The following is a 14,413-nucleotide window of genomic DNA, read 5'->3' as shown; positions in this document are numbered from 1 at the left end:
AAGCCATGACTGTTTAAAGTGGTACCATAGCACTTTAAATGTATGGTGTGAATGTACCCTAAGAGGAATGTCTTTAGGATTGCAGTGGAGGATAAAGAAAGACGGAGGTTCCTAGCATATGCACAGCACTTCATACTTTAGCTGTTGCTTACTCTAGCTGCTGGCTTCACTGCGTGAGCCTGGATAGAATATGAAGTATAGTAAGACTTCCCTGGTGGGGAAAACATCCTACTAGAAAGCATTTCAGTGTTGTTCAGCAATGTATTTTTTCACCTCATTTAGCCCCATCTTCTCCAAATAATAGCTGGCGACTTGGAGCTCTTCTAATGCTCTTACACCCAGACGGCACACTGCGTCCAGCCATTGTTTCCAGTCATCAGGACTGTTTCATACACACCCTGACAGCTGCAGAAGTTTTCAGCAAAAACAATAATTTGACTTTTCCTTTCCATCCGCTTGGAGATGGTTTAAGCCTGATCTATCAAAGGAGATAACCAGTGGTTTTGCCGAAAGGAGACGGGAAGCAGAGTGGGTATTCCTGCTGTGGCAAAAAATTTAGCGCCGCTGGCTTCCTATTTTATAAAATGGGACACTTGTGGCTCTTTCGGGGGGGGGGGGGTTTGTGTCATTGTGGAACACAGTGATGCCACGTGGCATTTCATTGCCTGCATTTTTCTTTAAGAGTTCTTCATGCTGTCCTTTCAACTGGAGGGAGAATCATCAGAAGTGCCTGCATTTGGCACTGCTGGAATCTTTAGGATTGTGACCGTGAAGCCACTTGCCATATAATTCTCCTTTGATCACAGTCACTGAAATACAGTGTAAGATGGGGGGGGGGGAAAGGAACTACAGAGAGGCTTAATGTGAAGGTTGCATTGTATCTGGCTGAACTACTTGACTGAGATATAAAAATCCAATTAAACAGACTGCATTTTGCAACAGTGCCATCTTGCATATATTGCTAAACAAGTTTGACAATGAAACCACAAGGCCATAGATTATGAAAAATTACCATCGCATTGGACATACCCAGAGGACAACAACCCAAACATAGGGGCATAAGCCATGAGGCAGGTGATTAAATAAATTTGGTGGGGTGGGTAGGATGTTTTGATTTAGTTTTTTTAAAAAAAAAACACAGAATGGTCTTTTAGATTATTTTTCTTAATGCTGGTTTTAATGTGAGTTTCTGTTCATTTATAATAATTGTTGGCATGAGTGAAAAGGTGACCAAAAATGTAATAACAACAACAACAACAACAACAACAACAACAACAACAACAACAACAACAACTTAAAGAAGGGTTAGCTCTAAGTTTGAGGGAGCTCCCATCAAGGTGACCTTCAGTTGGTCCACCCCACATCTGCTGTTCCAGTCATGGGCTTAACTAGAAGCATGTAGAGGTGTGGGAAGCTACTTGTCATGCTAAATTTCTCACAATTCCCCACAGTATCCAAGTAGCAACATAGGGAATGTGCAAATATGCTCTTTCTCCTTTGTCAGAGCCCTATGCTTTTGGATTCCAGCTGCTGGAAACTGCAGGAGTCCTGCTCGTTTCCTACAGGCTTCTGGTTGGCCACTGTAAGAACAAGATGCTGGGCCACTGACGTGATCCAGCAGGTTCTTCTTATGTTCCTGCACAGGCAGGAGGACCAGGCACATTAGCATTGATGGGCAGCTACCAAAAACCGCCAGGTGCAGATGTATGTAAGGGACAATCTGCCCAGTTAAATTGCTTGTCCAGGTAGATGTTCCACACATATCCTGTTCTATACAAATGTTCTTATCTTGTGGGTCAGTTGATTTGAATGTGATACATGGAGACAGCCTTTCCCAAATTGGTTGCTTCGAGGAGACTACAGCTCCCATGATCTCTGACCACTGGCCATGCTGCCTGGGCTGATGGGAGTTGTAGTCTAAAGCATCTGGGGAAGGCTGACATGAGCAAGCCAGTGACTGATGTCCTGGGCAGGTGCATTACCAGAAGACTTAACTGTGCATGGGACAGCTTATGTGATAAGTGCATTTATATGCAATGGAACACCACATGAGAGCATTACACGAGCATGTTCCATGTGTCTTGGCTGCTGTCAATGTGTTTTGGCTCCAACTCTGGCTCCTGAGAGAGCACAGCTGTGATGAACCCCTGCATCTTCTCTGTTGCTCTAATTCTTCTCTGAGGAAACCAGGCATGGGCTGATTAGGCTCTGATACATAGGAGCTAGCAGGACAAATACTATTATTATTATTATTATTATTATTATTATTATTATTATTATTATTATTCAACTCAATTTCTCTTCTGTTCAATTATCACATTACATTCAATCAGTGCATTGAGTGCAAGAGATGTGAAAATAGGAACCATTCAATTTTAGAACCATTCATTTTAAAGAATTACAGGATTAAGGAAAGTTGTTACGTATGCAGGAATTCATGCATGTGACAGAACTATCATGCATGTAAGAAAGTCAGACTGAGCTGCTGAGAGGCGGCACTTTGGCTTCTGTAGAAAGTCGTCTCTCTTACACTTTACAAGCTTCTCCTGTGCTTCCAAAATGGAGAAATGCTCCAGAAATAAAAAGGTCTCTCTGTTACATATGGGGTTTTGCATCATTTAACCTGTTTTGAGAAGGCAGGTTCTGTTTAACAAGCATGCTCCATCCTGCTTCCAGGGCTTAGCTGCTGTGGCATCATCTGTCAAGCTAAGTGTCTGCCTGTTTTGTAGGGAAACCAGTGGAGAATTACGCAAGCCCTTCTCTTGTCGACTGAGAGAACATCCCACAGCTGTTAGCCTTGTTTTGCATGTTTTGCATATTTACATACCCCAAATATTTCCAAACATCCCATCCCAGTGTTTATTTTAAAATCCATCACTAGCATGTCTGGCAATACAGGCCTTTGTGGATTACTTATTCCCAAGGTGAGATTTTCTGGAAACTGGTTTCTTTCTTTAAAAAAAGAAGTAGAGTCAGCCTTGCTTCCAGTAAAGTCAAAGTCAAAACTAATGCTGGCATTATTAGGCAGTTTTACTCAGAAGAAACATGTTTGTACCAAAGAGGCTTTCCAAACCAGCCTCAGCAAAAGTGAAGATGCATGGCTTATTATCTGTTCCAGTGATCAGGCTCGTTTCAGCTTCTATTCCTTATCGACTTCCATTATATCATGTGATGGTGCAAGTTGTAGCCTGCACCTTCAAAGGGAAGGAAGGCAAACAAACCACCCAAACAAGCCTTTCCTTTTTCTTCTTTGTTGCCACCAAGTAGATACCTTTCTTTTTCTTTGGCTGTCTCCACTAAATAGCCCAACTCAGGCCTTCTGGACTTTCAGTAGCCCACCCTATTCCCAATTATAGCCAGAGTGGTATGGCACTTAAACATGGGTTGAGTGCAAGTTTGTGTAATTTATCCCACCACAAATTACACTAGTAAGTACTTTAGGTAAAGGTACCCCTGACCATTAGGTCCAGTCGCAGACGACTCTGGGGTTGTTGCGCTCATCTCGTTTTATTGGCATACAGCTTCCGGGTCATGTGGCCAGCATGACTAAGCCGCTTCTGGCGAACCAGAGCAGCACACAGAAATGGCGTCTACCTTCCCGCCAGAGCAGTACCTATTTATATACTTGCACTTGACATGCTTTTGAACTGCTAGGTTGGCAGGAGCTGGGACCAAACAACGGGAGCTCACCCTGTCACGGGAATTCGAACTGCCGACCTTCCAATCGGCAAGCTCTGTGGTTTAGACCACAGTGCCACCCACGTCTCTAGTAAGTACTTGTTGTTCAGTCGTTCAGTCGTGTCCGACTCTTCGTGACCCCATGGACCAGAGTACGCCAGGCACGCCTATCCTTCACTGCCTCTCGCAGTTTGGCCAAACTCATGTTAGTAGCTTCAAGAACACTGTCCAACCATCTCATCCTCTGTCGTCCCCTTCTCCTTGTGCCCTCCATCTTTCCCAACATCAGGGTCTTTTCTAGGGATTCTTCTCTTCTCATGAGGTGGCCAAAGTACTGGAGCCTCAACTTCAGGATCTGTCCTTCTAGTGAGTACTCAGGGCTGATTTCTTTGAGAATGGATAGGTTTGATCTTCTTGCAGTCCACGGGACTCTCAAGAGTCTCCTCCAGCACCATAATTCAAAAGCATCAATTCTACGGCGATCAGCCTTCTTTATGGTCCAGCTCTCACTTCTGTACATTACTACTGGGAAAACCATAGCTTTAACTATACGGACTTTTGTCGGCAAGGTGATGTCTTTGCTTTTTAAGATGCTGTCTAGGTTTGTCATTGCTTTTCTCCCAAGAAGCAGGCGTCTTCTGATTTCGTGACTGCTGTCACCATCTGCAGTGATCATGGAACCCAAGAAAGTGAAATCTCTCACTGCCTCCATTTCTTCCCCTTCTATTTGCCAGGAGGTGATGGGACCAGTGGCCATGATCTTAGTTTTTTTGATGTTGAGCTTCAGACCATATTTTGCGCTCTCTTCTTTCACCCTCATTAAAAGGTTCTTCAAAGGTTCTAAGTAAGTACTTAGTAAGGCCAAATAATAAGCAGTTTTTCAGTAATTATTAGTTGGGTAACTACTTTTTTTCTAAAATAGTAAGCCAAATACAAATGAACAGATTTCAAGACATCCAGCTTTACTGAGTCTAACCAAATCAATACTTACCCATTTTTTTCATTCATCACTTCAGCTTCTGAGTCCCTTTGTGGCCCTCTCCTGGTTCCATCAGCTTCAGTTTCTAACTTCTCAACCTTTTGACTTCTCCACCACTACCCTCTATAAGTCTAGCTTGACTTATATACAGATATTTTCCTGTGCAAAATTTTTTATTGTATTTTTAACCTTCCTGTAAACATTTGACCCTCTTAGGCAAGACAGCCTTTGAAGCAAAAGCAACCAGTTGACAAGCCAAATTTGACAACGGAAAATCAAACCCCCAAATGTTCAAAGGCATGACTCTTCTGAGGGTTGCTTCATTAAAAAAAAAATGAACAGAGACATAAGTGGCAGAAATCAACAGGCAAGGTTTTTCCTGCCATAGAGATGCCATGATGCAGAAGTTCATTTCCTGGTTCCTGCCGGTTATGTAGTCACTGTTAGGCACAGAAGTGATATCCCTATCCTCATCTCAGCATGAGGAGATAAGAGGGCTGTTCAAAGAGGCTTTGATGGGTGGGAGTTGCTCAGGCTTGGTGACTAGAATTGATACAGTATTTCAAAATCCATATTGGGACAATACTTTTCTTAGGCCAAACCAAAATATCACAAAATAGTGTGCATGATCTCAAGGCCTGCTAGAAACAAGAAGCATGGGATCAGCCATTACTGTGCTTCTTGTTCCCAGCACATCTAAACAGCCTTATTTGAAGGTCTGCTAGCTCCTTCTTCATTCTACCAGAAGACTGCAACCGTGCAGATTTCATGGTTCAAACATTACCCAATGTCCCCCCCCCTTCCATTGCTCTATTTATCATTTAGCGTAATGAAAAATACTGGAGATCTTAAAAGCTGGCGTGCTATTTTGTGATATTTTAGTTGGCGTAGTGAAATTATTGCCCTAATATTTGATTCTAAAAAAAAAATTAAAAAATTCTTATTCGCCAACATGGCTACTTTTACATTTTAGATAAACAATGTATTTTACCTTGGGCCCAAATCTCCAGAGTTCTTATACTACATGCCTTTAAAGTTTGAGACTTTTTATCTATGTTTGATGCAAATCCTTGTGGTTTTATGAGACATTTGCATAAAGAAGGCTGATCGCCGTAGAATTGATGCTTTTGAATTATGGTGCTGGAGGAGACTCTTGAGAGTCCCGTGGACTCTTCAGGGGGTGCCTGAGCCTAACCACAGAGAAGAATCCCAAACAAACACAGTTCAGATGTTGGTGAGATCTCAAGAATAAGCATATTTGAGAAATAGAGCACAAGAAAAGAAAAGAAAAGAAAAGAAAAGAAAAGAAAAGAAAAGAAAAGAAAAGAAAAGGGAGGGAAGCACTTCAGATGAACAAAATGAAAAGGAGAACAGACTCCATGGCTCACTGATGCAAAATACTACAGTTGCATCAGTGAAGAAGAAGAAGAAGAAGAGTTTGGATTTGATATCCCGCTTTTCACTACCCGAAGGAGTCTCAAAGCGGCTAACATTCTCCTTTCCCTTCCTCCCCCACAACAAACACTCTGTGAGGTGAGTGGGGCTGAGAGACTTCAGAGAAGTGTGACTAGCCCAAGGTCACCCAGCAGCTGCATGTGGAGGAGTGGAGACGCGAACCCAGTTCCCCAGATAACGAGTCTACCGCTCTTAACCACTACACCACACTGGTGAGCACCAGAGCCTGTCCTCCATTTTGTTTTGCTTGACTCAGTTTTCCCCTGCTAGCACAAAATAACAAAACCAGTTTCAGATGTACAGATATTGTGTACAATCCAGCATACATTTGAGCATACGCAGGTCCTGTTGAAATCCATGGATTCGAAGTTCACTCCCATTATCAAGGGCAGAAGCTTTCTATCACAGATCCTTAGAGTATGCAAACAATTGATTATTTGAATCTCATGCCGTCCTTGAAAATTCAGAACATACAGGATGGCTGTATATTCCAAAGCAACAAATCAAAATACTCCCCAAAGAAAACACAATTGGACTGGGACAAATTCTTACCTGATGTCTTGGTCTCCATTCAGCATACTGTTTTAGCAAGTTAAAGGCAAAATGGTGTTTAAATTATGGAGTATAACCCTAAAAAGAATAATTCATATCTTAGGCCATTGGGATCACAGGGAGAAGAGATGTCTCTGATGTCTCTGAGAGCCTAACAGCTTCTGAAGCTTCTAGATAAGACTGTGTAATTAAGAAATTTAACCTTTTTTAAACACACACACACACACACACACACACACACACACAAATACAAACACACATAGTTTCCGAGCTGGCATAGCCCAGTCCCCAGTTTGGGAGTAGGCCAGGATATCAGGAAGGTGTTAGATCTTTTGGCTCTAAGCCTTTCCTGGTCTGCATTGGCATGTCCTAATAAGGCCTGTGCCACTGGAATTCCCTGCAATCTCATCCACTCATATTATGCATCTCTTTATGTATGAGATGGTGATGGGACATGAATGAGTTGAAATTCAGTTAATTCCACAATGGCATCTCTGGGTAGCAATTGTGTTTTAGGCTGTTCCTAGAAATAAATGATGTGCATTATGGAGACACCTTCATGTACATGGTGCAGAACATGTCACACATGTAAACAACAACAGCGGCAACAACAACAGCCTAAGGTGGGATTCAGATAATTAGTTCCACTAATGGAAGCCCACACAAGGACTTCTGCTTTTCCCCTTTATCCAAGCAGGGAGGCATGTTGCTTGTGAGGACATTGGGGGTAAACTGCTGTCCACACTTCAGGCCCTTATGTGTTCAGTCAAACACCTGGTGTCACTGTAGCAGTATTCTCTGCTAAAGAGACAAGTGGCTATTAAAACAACAGATATTTGTGTCTTTGGCAGTAGGAACTTCTGTGGCAAAGATCTCCAGCATGATATGTGCATGAGATTCTATGGCATTTGGTTGTTGCGGTTGTAGTTTTCACACAGCCTTATTTCCATTAATAGAAATGTCAAGTGGGCTTTGAACCTGATCTACCAATGCTGTCAATGGCCCATCAAGCTATGCTAAATTAGAGACCTTATTTTATGTGGAAATAAAATCAGTTCTTTTTCTCTCTCCACTTGTGAGTCATGGAACAACATGGATCATTAATGTGTGTAGTGTTTATCACAACCTTTATACCAGGAGGTTAGAATGTCAGTCAAAATGGATTACTGGCTCTTTGCATCTTGATTTCTAGGGCTGATCTGAATACGACATGTCAAAGCCATGAACATTTGTCAATAATATGGCAACAACTACTGTGAGAAATTTGCAGGCTTACTGTTTCCTCTAACCACTCAGTGTTTCCTTTTGCAATATTTTGTATTTTATATGTATCAAAAGCTTCACAAGGCCAACAGAAAAACATTTGTTAATGCATTTATTTGCAAATATCCTTATTTCACAAATTAATGTATTTGGAATGAATGTATAGCCAATTAATGGAATTGTGTCCACTACAGTGATGATACAGATGATCACAAATGCAAGCCTGCATTGTTAATGTGAACTTTGGATTAATATTTGTATCAGCTCCAGTCATCTATTTATGCTGGTGCCTTAAATGTTTCAAGAGAACATTCTGCTCTCTAAATAATGAATACCAAGCCCACATCTGTGTTTAATTAGTACTTTTGCACCATTCATTTTGAGATACTAACAGAAGTATAAACACATAACCAATTATTGCCCTTTTGAGTTTTCATGATTTAAATCAGGGATGGGGAATCTGTGGTCCTCAACATGCTATTGGACCACAACTCCTATCATCACTGATCCACTGCCCATGATCTATGGAGCAGATGAGAGATAGATTTGAACAACTGGGTAGTGGGGGGAGGCATTGAGCATATGCCGAGAGGTTGTCATTGCTCTCCCCCACCAGTGGCGGCAAACAGGGGGCGGGCTATCTGCTTGAACATATGTTCTCCAGAGCTAGCCCAATCCCTGCACATTCTGGATAACCCTGAAGTTTCTCAGATCCCCGGCTGGGGGCTGGGAAGGATAAACGCCCAATGCCTGAGCCAAGGTCTCCCTACATCTGAATCTTAATAAAGTTGTGGCCAATTTTAATCCCATAGCACGTTGTCTTGTGTCATTATTCCGCTTGGGGGGTCGCCTGGGGGGGGTTGGGGGATGAGAGATAAATTTGAACAACTGGAGACTCACAGGTTTTCCATCCTTGATTTTAAATACACGAGGAAGCTATAAGCTTTGATTTATTTTTCCAGCTCCATTATTAGGAAAAGGATTAGTGCAAGTGCTGTTTAAGAATCTGATCCTATGTATGTTTACTCAAGACCTATGATCCACTGAGCCCAAAAGGTCTTATGCCTTGGTAAGTGTTCATAGTGTTGTAGCCTAAATAGCATTTAACAGGAAGATATCTCCATTTCACTTTCATTTTGTAGGCCCTTTAATGTTTATAGTCAGCAGTAAGTTTATATTGGGAGCGTGTCATACTGACATAGTAGAATCTACTGTTTACCTAGCAGAAGAACATGTCAAGTGTGCCACACTTTAAGTGGGACATAGACTAATAGGAATCAGTTCAAAAGATGGCAAAGGAAATGGTCTGGAGTGTGAGACTTATGAGAAAAGGTTGAAGGGACAGGTATGCTTATCTTGGAGAACCTGAGTTGGGGACATGATTGCACATCAAATACTTGCAGGACTGTCACAGAGATGAAGACAAGGATTTGTTCTTTGCTGTCCCAGATAGCAGGGCTAGATCTAATGATTTGAAGTTGAAGTGTAGATTTGTGTTGAACATTACTTATTAACACTAAGAGCAGTTCAGTTGCCTAGAAGGATGGTTCTCTCACTATGGAGGTGTTCAAGCAGATGACTGCGATGCTCTGGATTTGAAGTTCCTGCTTCCTGCATCAATCAGAACTATGGCCTGCACCCCTGTAACTATGATTTGGCGAGCCCCTGATAAAGGCAGAGGAGATGATTATATATCCTCCAGCTGTGTCTGTTTACTGACAACCCAGAAACGGCTTTTTGTGACTCTGCATGCACAAAGTGCCTTCCTCTCATTGCTTGAGTAATCCTGCAACCTTCTCTTCATACTTTGGGAAATGCTTGGTTGTGTTTATTCATTTTCACAACTCTGAAGCAGGGGTCCCACTTGCACAGACAGGCCCACAGACATGCACTGATGCATGTATGGAGCTGAAGTAAAAATGCATTAAGCTCCTATACACATACAAATCTCACTACTCATGTGAGGAATCGTGACAAAAGCAGAAGCAGTGTTTATCTGAATCACTTTCTGCCATTCCACTGTCAACTGACTGCAAGTAGCTATCCATACCTGGCTCCAGAATGAGGTTTGTACCTCTGTCAAAGCATGTGAAACCCCCATGACTCTGTATATTATGTATGGTGTATAGCAATGTCTTAAATTGCTGATGTCTCATACTGAAGTTTACAAGCCACCTATATCACCTATTACATGTCCTCCATTGGGACATCTATTTCCTCCCCCTCACCCAGCCAATGCAAAACATTTTAGTATTTGGAAAGCCAGATGTAAGACAGTTAAAGTGTGCTGGTTTATGTAGGGGAGGAGATGCTTTTTAGGTTGTTGAAAAATGTATTGTCTAATATTAATCATTCCAAACCTCTTTGTCAGGGTATATCAGTAGAATTTTTGGAATGGGTATTTGGTTTGCTTTCACCACAATGCTACAAATGAATTGTTCCCTTAATGCAAAACAGCCTGCTTGAGAAAGTAATTCAGTACTGTACTGCAAGGGATTCCAGTGCATTGAGATTGATGCTGTCCAGATAGGCTTTGGAGGTGATCCTACTCACTGGTGATTCAGAGCTCCAATCTCCTCAGAGATCTGACGCAGGCTCCTTTGTGACCTTTATTTACCACTGGAAAAACAGTGACTTGGCAGATATTTCCAGATGCATAGCGATAAAAGCTGAAGTGAATAAAGCTCTAAAATAAACTTTTCTAAAATAATAACAATAGATTAGTACTCTGGTAGTCATTTTCCTTGTGATATTTCAGTGATTCTCTTCCTAGGCCCAGTCAGATTCTATACTTTTGACATTTGCAGAAAATCAAAACCAGAAACTTCATGTGTTCTCTTAACAGTCTGATTTGCAATGTTTCTTGAACACTGCTCAGAGGCTTCTATTAAAAAATGAACCCCTGCCTATCCCGGCCACAATCCCAACAATCACATACACATCCATGCTGCAATGGGCACCAATGTAAGCTTTTTCCTTGAGACTAATTGCTGCATGGAGAAGTATTTGTTGGGGGCTCAGTGGAAAGGATTAAACCTCTCCTTCCAGGGGCCCCTGAACCTGTAATCAAAGAAAGGAGGAACCTTTCTAGCTGCACAACTGAAGTAGTGCCTAGTTTTGCACTAACTTCAGCAAGTGGGCAGCAGAGATTTTGCAATTTTGAGTGTCAGCACTGGGGCAGCAGAGATTTTTACTGCTAGTGTAGGCACAAAGGGACATCACCTATCATGTGTCGGAGCTCCAAACCACCATTATGATAACAAGTTGAATCCTAACAGGGATTTTCATCAGTGCCTTTGCAGGTTCACTGAAACAGACCTGACCTCCTTTCTTGGTATAGGGCACATCTGTGTGGTGCAAGTAGAGTGTTTTTCAGGTGTTTGCAGAAGCAAGTGGGATAGATTATATAACTCCACTGTACCTGGACAAAATATGATACTGCTTCACAAGTTATTGTATAAACTTTTGTTTATGATATCCCAGTTCAATGGTGTTATATGTCTGAATTACCTGGCAGAAAATTGCAAACAAGAAGCAATTGGTGAGTAGTGGAGATTCCCATTTAAGATGTACTAACTAGGAGTTGCCATTGTGGTGCCTTTGAAGTATTTTCCTGGTGCTAATGAAGCCTTTAAACTCACTGTCCTTGATTAGGAAATGGCAATGGTGGTTACCCTTTTAACCCTTTAAAAGCTGAAGGAGGAAGTTGGAAGTATGATGCTCTGTTCAATTTCCTTTCAACCCTGTGTGTTTTTCAAGGTTCAGATTAATTGTATTGGACCCAACTTTTACCAGCTTCTTGGAAAAGCAAATTGTGTGTGCCTACACTGTCTGTCCCTGTGGTGTGGATAGACACTAATCTGGAAGAGAAGTGGTCAGGAGGTACACACTCCATAACACTCACTCAGAAATCCTAATGTACCCATATACATACTTGAAATGAGCAGAATGTGATTTATTTTTATTCATTTTTTTGTAATAACCATCATCCCAAGGAAATTGAAGAAAAGACTGCACACAACAAGGACCTTTTGTTTTATTTTTCCAATCAGGAGGAACATTCCCTGCATTGGAATTTCCTTCAAGTTGAAGCAGCGGTTTGTAGCACGTAGGGCTCATCCAGAATTCCTTTTGTGCTGTACTTTCCAGATACAGTTATGTGCTTTGAAGCACTTTGTCCAGTGGGTGTTTTTGGTTTTGGGTTTTGTCCTGGATCTTTCTCTGGGGTCTTCATGGGGAAAGTACCGGGACAACAAACAAACCCAATGTTCAGACATAGAACTTTAAAGGCTGGAGCTGTGCCTAGAAATGTGGCAGAAGCAGAAGGCTAGATGAGCCCTAATAAGTTATATTGCATGCATTCTGCTTCTTGTACCTGCTTTAGACCTCAGACTACTGAAGAATCTCACCACAGGTTTAACTTTAGCACATATTCTATAAATGTCTTGCTGATTATGGATCCATGGGTAAATTCAGTTTAGCCAATGACTTGCTAATCTAGTTGTATTGACAAGTAGTGAAGAAGGCACTCAATGGACTGCCAGCTGACACCTGATTGTGGAAAATGAGTAGCTTTATTCCAGTATTTGAAAATACTGAGCTTTTTGGAATATACAAAGTTCTCGCACCAAAAAAGGGCTGATTCAGAATGCAAAAGCCATTGGTGGAAAGGTCCCCCCCACGACCTATCAATACTTGCAAAATGTGCTTCAGTCTCTATAATTCCTATTAGATTTCCCCCCCCCCATCACAAGAATGCTTCATTGGAAATATCACCTCCCCCCTCCAAAAAACCACCCAGCCCAATAATAGTATGTTTGGTTATAAGCTAGGTAATTAATAGTCTTGAAACCTATTTGTGTGCCCCATTGATATTCAATGAATTTTTCAGTGAAGATCCTGTTTCTATGAACAGCACAGCAGCTAACAGCCCCCCCCCCCAAATGGCCCTAGCTGTGCTACAAGGTGCTATCCCTAGAACTGTGCCACCAGCAATAGCTTACTGTACTGTATTCATGCTTCTACATAGACAACTGTACTAGTGTCTTTGTGTAGGGCATTTAACATGCTCCATAAAGGTAAAGGTAAAGGGACCCCTGACCATCAGGTCCAGTCGTGTCCGACTCTGGGGTTGCGGCGCTCATCTCGCTCTATAGGCCGAGGGAGCCGGCGTTTGTCCGTAGACAGCTTCCGGGTCATGTGGCCAGCATGACAAAGCTGCTTCTGGCGAACCAGGGCAGCGCACGGAAACGCCGTTTACCTTCCCGCTGGAGCGGTCCCTATTTATCTACTTGCACTTTGACATGCTTTCGAACTGCTAGGTGGGCAGGAGCTGGGACCGAGCAACGGGAGCTTACCCCGTGGCAGGGATTCGAACTGCCGACCTTCTGATCAGCAAGCCCTAGGCTCAGTGGTTTAACCCACAGCGCCACCTGGGTCCCCAACATGCTCCATAGACTGGTGCAATTATTGGCTAGCTGTGGTCTGGATCCAAAGAATGGTATGGCCAGGGAAATATCTTCTAAAGCAGTCTCCCCTTCAAGAGGAAAACAGTGAAAAATTATATGGTGCACACAGTCCCTTGAACACACCTAAACTAACTTTTGGAATCTCACTCTGTACGTTCTAGCAGGTTATAGGTGGAGGTTGGCAGGAAAGTAGGGTATGTACCTCAAGCAACAAGGTGCTGCATCTCTCTTCAGCTACTGTCATGTTAACACTGCAGCTGAGATTAAAGGCTCAAGGCTACCCATCTGTTTAGGATTTCAGTTAAAAACGTCTGTACTTCATTGTTTCAGCAACATATTCTTATCAGGTACCCAGTTCAAAGTTGTCATCAGAAGCAGCAAAAGCAAATAGTCATTTTTCAACGAAAGAGCACTGCCGTGAAAACTATTTTACATTTGAACAATTGCTTAAGCAAAAGGCAAAGTACATTCAAGGTCTTGTGGGGTTGTTATATGGGGGATTGAACCGTTTGATCATGAGAAGATACTTCAGGTCACAACAACAATATCTCATACAACCACATCAGACATTTAAAAACCTATGCATTTCAAAAGATTTGCCAGTGCGTCTCTGAGAGCAAGTTCTTTAAAACAGAACTTAAAATTTTTAAAACTTTAAATTTTAAAAAATACACTGTTCTAAAATAGCCCACCAGTGCTTATGCAAACTTTCTGTATTTCTACAAAAATAGATGCACAAAGAACTACAAAAACTGCATTCCTGAAGGAGGACTCTAGGTCAAAGCTAGGTCTCTCCTGACAGTCAAGGGTGTGCATTAGTATATAGACAATGGCACACATCTAAGCAAAACACTGTTAAAAGGAGCATAGAGAAGTTAGATTGGAGAAATGCTGCAGCAGGCTTAGATGACAAATGATATACAAAAGAAAGATTTTCGATTTTTTTCTTAATGTCCTGGGACTTTAAAATGACCTTCTGGAGGTAAAGGCTCCATCCAAAAAACATATGGCTGGTTTG

Source organism: Lacerta agilis, chromosome 4 (genome assembly GCF_009819535.1).
Source record: "Lacerta agilis isolate rLacAgi1 chromosome 4, rLacAgi1.pri, whole genome shotgun sequence".
Lineage (NCBI taxonomy): Eukaryota > Metazoa > Chordata > Lepidosauria > Squamata > Lacertidae > Lacerta > Lacerta agilis.
This window is presented reverse-complemented; position numbering follows the sequence as displayed.